Here is a 6,345-nt window from a genome sequence, read left to right as displayed (position 1 = left end):
AAAATTTCGATCTCAATTTCTATTCATAAATTCTTACTGAAACTTTAACAAAAGTAATTCAAAATTATGAAAGGTTTCAGAAATCTGGTAGAGATAAGTCAGCGGATCAAGATGGTTCAAATTGAGATTTATTTCAACGAAGGTTGGGTCCTGTGTTTTAAGGCCTAAAAATGATCCGTTTCAGAGATAGAACATAAATTATGTAGTGTCAAATCTCATTCAAAGTCTACAGCACCATCGTGCAATTGGATTTAGTTTTTCAACTTTCAATAATTTCATTTGAAAAACTAAAAAGATGGGAAATTCGTGATTTGAGAGCCTACTAAAGTTTCAAAAATTATGGAAAAACTAAGCAATTCCTAAGCTGGAGACCGATTAAGATACCTTTAAAGTTAAGATATAGGGATTTTAATGACAGAATACCGTGTTTGAACAGAAAAGAAAATTATTGTTGTCAAATCTCAATAATCAGAACAATAATAAAAATTCAAGGCTAAACTGCCTATTAACAACTAACCTCTAAGAAAGGGGATAGATGTTAATAGGCATTAACCAATTAACCTCCAACCTATTAAATGCCTTTTCTTTTCAACGAAATTAGAAAAGTAATTAAGGTAAGATGAAATTGAGTAAAATTTCAAAAAGGTTAAGTGAATGATCGGTAAAAGATATTTTCGAATTACCTATCCATTTCAATATAGTAGCAGTGCAACTATTTGCTGAAATCGTGTATACCGAATATAGTGACGTAAAATAACCCTATATTCTGAGTTCTAGTTCATTATTGATCGTTTCGCATCAGCAATGCAGCACAGAGGATTTGCCAAAGGAAATATTAGAACAAGGATCCAGCAACTACAAAGCAGATGGGAGTAGGCAAATACCTAGGAATTCCTTTGTAGCAGAACGGTGCAGCCATTAGATAGCTCACCTGGCTGTACCTGGGTTTCCAAGAACACCTGGACCCCAGCTGACCTGTCCTACCGCTACACGCTCCAGCTTCAGGGCAAGGCCAGAATATGTACGACGTCACCCGGCTCCAGGAACAAAGTGAGTAACGGTTACTATCTGGAAGTCGTGGCTATTTATTGCTGAGATGCACCAGAATAAGAGAAGATAAGTAATCAGATGAGTCACATGCTAATGTCCATGACCCCGAAATATGGAACATAAGGGTAAAACAAACATCTCCCAAGTAAATATGTCAGCCATTTTTCCTTCACCATTTATATGGAGCAGGTAAAAACATACCTATATTTAAAGTTTTGAAAGTAAATTTTATTATTTGATAAATTTAATTATTTGGTTGGGAATAAAATCTGAGTGAAATACTTTGGGCTAAACTGGATGAGCCGTTTTTGAAATAATGGAATGTCAAGGAAAATACGGTTCCGCGTGAGTGGCCAGAAATTAGGGGATGGAGATGGTACAAGTTTTATAAGGCGAAGTACCTACCTGTACAATTTCTGAAAATTTTATTACAATTGGATTAATTGAAGTAGCGGTAAAACCGGTTAACCTAACCTCCGTGAGAAACAAAATGTATACAGTAGAAAAAAATTAAATATATTTTTAATAAGCTAGAACAAAGATACCTTCTAAGAGCTTTTGAATTATTTATTCTGTTCTCATGTTTATTGCTTAGATCAAATATATCTGACGATTTCTCTTTTCCATTTGAAAGAAAATGAACCGACAGTCATAAATTTATACTATTACTTAGTGCAGGAGGTCAGAGTGAACACAAGCTAACTTAAATTCATACCGTTGCCCCAGTTATTTCCTGGGGCTCCATTATCACTGCAACCCACGACACGTACAGACCCCGGAGTCCATATCAACTGAATCACAAGTGTCTAATAAACTTGTATTTTAAATTCCAAATCACCCACGGCACATAAAAGATCAGATCTGAGATATGAATCAGACATTCTTGGTTATAATGACGATCTGTTATGCCATGAGTCTTCTTGTATCGGAGGTTTTATAGCCGTCATTATGAAACTCCCATTGACACACATCCTCAATATTGTCAAGTCATCATTTCGTGTGAGCCAGCGGTACGGATAAAAACATTCTTGAAACATAAAACATTTGCAATAAGTGAAAGATGAATGCCAAATTATTGTGAATATTGGCATTAATATTCCTTTCATCTATTTAACGAATGGCTTTGTCATACATTGGTTTAAATACTATGAAAATTTTGTTGGTAATCATTGTAGAAGAATTTTAAAATTCTTTAATAGTTAAAACATAATTCCAATTTATAAGATTTTGTTAGAGATGTAATGAAAAATATTAGAAGAAACAACAAGTTATGGAAGATAAAAGAGGCTTGGAGCCTTCCGGTTCGCTCGGTCTTTTATAATTATTATCATTACTATTCTTATAAAATACTTTCAGTAGGTACATATTTATACTAGATAAGCATAACAGGATAAACGCACAGCACTATTTATTTGGAGAGAATATATAAAAAATAGAGAGTTAAAAAGATATCCAATGAGGGAGAAATGGGATATTCCACAAGTCGTCGGTTCAAAAAGATTGTAAAAATTAAAATTTATACACTAGTAAACCCTGCCCAAGGGGCTAAATGATTCGGAATTTGTATTCCAAGACCATACTTATGATATCTTGTTGGTATCTTTCATTACTTTTAATTCATTTTAAAAAATCTTTAGTTCAATTTTTATTTTTATTTTATTTTATTTATTTTTTATTTATTTTTTTTTTATTGAGAAGAGAAAATAAAATAAAAAGGAAATGAGAAATGGTTATGAACGCTCTTCAGCACAAAACTAAAATTTTAGCAATACTTTCGTTCGTACTCATCTTCAACTAAGAAAATAAGTTTATAACAATAAACATAATCTAATCATTATGATTTAAGTTATGAAAAAAAATGCTAAGTGAAGTACATATCCAATAAATTTAACAAACAAACAAATTTCAAAAATGTTATGAAAAAATATATATAATTAGAAGAAGGATCCTTATTTGTATCTCACCTAAGTGCTCAGTTAATTAACAATGAAGATAAAAAGTCATCTATTTCCCACATGGAAGTCCTAAGAATAGAACAGGGTGAAGAACTTCAGAAGAAAAATCTGATTACAAATTAGACTCAGTAACAGAAATAAACCTCAATGTGGAGCAGGGATCAACGAACCACTCTTTTTTAAGATGTGAGTAATTCATTACTGCTGAAAACCACGAATAGACTCTAACTATTTTCCTCTCGGATATCTCGATATGCATTTACCAAAGAAATATCATGAGATCATTAACAGCATCATTGTGGAAGGCCACCATAAAAAGAATTATTTAAAGAGGATGTGATGATCAGGAAGTTGGAGTGAGGAATCCCTGTAATTATAGTTTAATTTCGTATAGAGTACATTTCGAAAAACGCAATAAGTTCCGAGATATAAGCAACTAATAAAACACGCGATTATTACACGTTCACACCCTCCCCTCCCATTCCAAACCCAACACGATGTAAACCCATTGTACTTTAATGATCATAATATACCAATTATGTGGTAGATTATGGTAATTGTGCTCAGAAACTATGTGGTTAAAAAATAACTAACGTGATCAGTACTTTAGGAAATTTAATTTTTCTTCGAATCCAATAGTTTTCGAGATATAGGCAAAAATCTGATAAAATATTAGCTTTTTACCACATACTGACGCTCAAACCCGCAGGGATTTTATGCATGTAGTGTATTGGTTGTACTAAACTATATAAAACAGATCGCTCTTTCTATTTTATTTATGTTGGGGTTAGGTATCTATTTAACTGGAATATGGAAGAATTATTTAGTAAATAAAAAAATTAAGAAAAATAACTTCTTACGCTTAACAATTTTTTTTTCTTTCTAACTTTTTAAATATTAAATAAAATAACAATCTAAACTAATATGTATTTTATTTCTCTTTATAATCTTATAAATGTGGGGGCGCGGTGGCACTGTGTTAAGGCACGATCATGCTATCTCCAAGGACCCGGGTTCGAATTCGGCTGGGCAGGAAATTGTTTCCTGTTAGCTGTAGCCGTGAGTCAACCCTGTGAGTTCAAATCCCCTTAATTGGTTAAAAATCTGGCGGTCAAGCTCGATTCTGACCAAACCATTTCCTTGTACAACCGTGCAGATATCTAGTAACGAAGTAAGCATCTTGTAACAGTACTCCCTTACAAAGTACTGCACCCTTAACCCTTCATGGGTTGAAGCGGTACAGATTTTAATTGTAATTTTTTTAAATTTATAATATTATAAAAGTTGTACAGAAAATTAATTCTCTAGTCTGCAGGATCACATATCTTACAGTGTCGTCATAGGCCCTAACTTGGATAAAGACAGCACTACTTCCAATCTTGTTTTATCTGTATACTAACAGTCAAAACCTAAGATTAACTTCAAAGTATATCTATATTAAATAACAACAAGGAAAGGAGTAGAAGTTATACAATTTTGTAATTTTAAGTGTTACAACCATTAAAATTAAAGAAACTTTTTTTTAAAAAAATCATAAAATAATTATAAGACTTAATGAATGTAAATATATTAAAGAAAAATTAAATAATCGATTAGTACTGGCATATGAGGATTAATAAAGAGGAAGGATTGATTAGAAATAAGAAAATATAATATAAGAATACACGATCAGATAAATTGTTAATACATTTCGATTTAATATTACTCCACAAAATATTAAATAATTATCAACCCAGCAAAATTAGTTTTAACTTCCACAATCTTATCTACAGCCTAAAAAAAAAAATTATAGCACATCACATTATGTATCATTGCCCTTCCTGTATTACTAGGAACATAAAAATGGTTTTACGATTATCAGCACAAGACATCACGCTCTAAGAATGATAAGAAGAGAAAGAAAAACAAGAAATGAAACCGGTTTGGCGGAAGCATTACCAGAAGGCTTAAAAAGTTAATATGTCAAGTGGAGTGAGCATGCTCCGACAAAAACACAGCCCTGAACCTCACCAGCAACAATCGATCTGTGTCAGGAATGGAAACGTTTACAGTTGCTTTTTCCTTATTTACAGCGTTCCTCAGTCCGGAGGGCTTACGAATAAGGGAACATGTAATTTCTCAGAAGTCCACCATTCTACGGAATACTTTTTTTCTTTTACAAGGAATTTCTTGGGTTCTACCGACGGAAAGATTGTGAATAGCGGAGCGATTCTTTCACAGCATATATGTCAAAGAATCTATGCCAATGGAATTATAATTCCAAGCTAGATAAAACTTGGCAGTTATTGTGTCAAAGAATCTAGATTTAATTGTAAAACTTTTATTCACTAAAGAATATCCCGTGATATAGAAGGTGATACAATTAAATTATAGCAGATAATTAAATAATTATAAATTATAATTATTATAAGATACTTCAAGGCTGTGCATAATAATTAAATGACGTGTAAACACGCAAACGAAACACCCCAATTTCATTCTGGAATCCCGGGAACTAGCACCGATAAGAAGTTTTAAACTTCCTTCTACGGAAAACACGTCGCTTACTTCTTATCACACAAGGTCGAACCTGCGTTTTATCACTTTCTCACAACAAACTCACAGGTTTTAAGGAAACGTACTTTTTCCATTCCGCACGTCTTGAATAGTTATTGTACGCTGCCAGTTTTAAACGAAACTCACGTTTCGAAGTAGCCATACGATTCTCACAAATCACCAAATAGTTGGAGGGAGGGATTAATTCATAAAATAACAAAGGTACAGACAAACTAAAAATAAGAGAACCGCGATGGTACCAAAGCGTTACTTCGACATGTATGGAATGCGGTCTCATCTTTCAATTCTAAATGTGGGAAGAACTTAAACAATATAGTAATTTTTATGTTCATTAAGTTTACAGTATAAAATATTTACTAAGTCTACAAATTTACCCTTCGTCGTAAGCCCATGACCTCTTGCCCTACAGTATACTTTAATAATACCCTACTTATTCCTCTCGAACAGATCCGTTAGTTAGGACTACATCTCGACAAATGACTGACATGGAATCCTCATACAAGACTAAAAAGACAGGAAACTGCTCGTCGATTTCGACTATTACAACATTTACTAGACAAACGGTCTAAATTGCCAATCCATTACAAAAGACTGATCTATATGACTATTATAAGGCCTATCTGGACATACGGAGTTGAGCTTTGGGGCTCCACTAAACCATCAAATTCCTACCGAATCCAATCCTTACAATCCAAAATCCTTCGTAAAATCCTTTAATGCTCCTTACTTTGTCACAAATCAAGTCATCCATCAAGACCTCAATATTCCATATGTTGCCGATTTG

Source organism: Halyomorpha halys, unplaced genomic scaffold (assembly GCF_000696795.3).
Source record: "Halyomorpha halys isolate HHAL.00 unplaced genomic scaffold, Hhal_1.1 Scaffold560.1, whole genome shotgun sequence".
NCBI classification, from domain to species: Eukaryota; Metazoa; Arthropoda; class Insecta; order Hemiptera; family Pentatomidae; genus Halyomorpha; species Halyomorpha halys.
Note: the sequence above shows the minus strand (reverse complement) of the source record.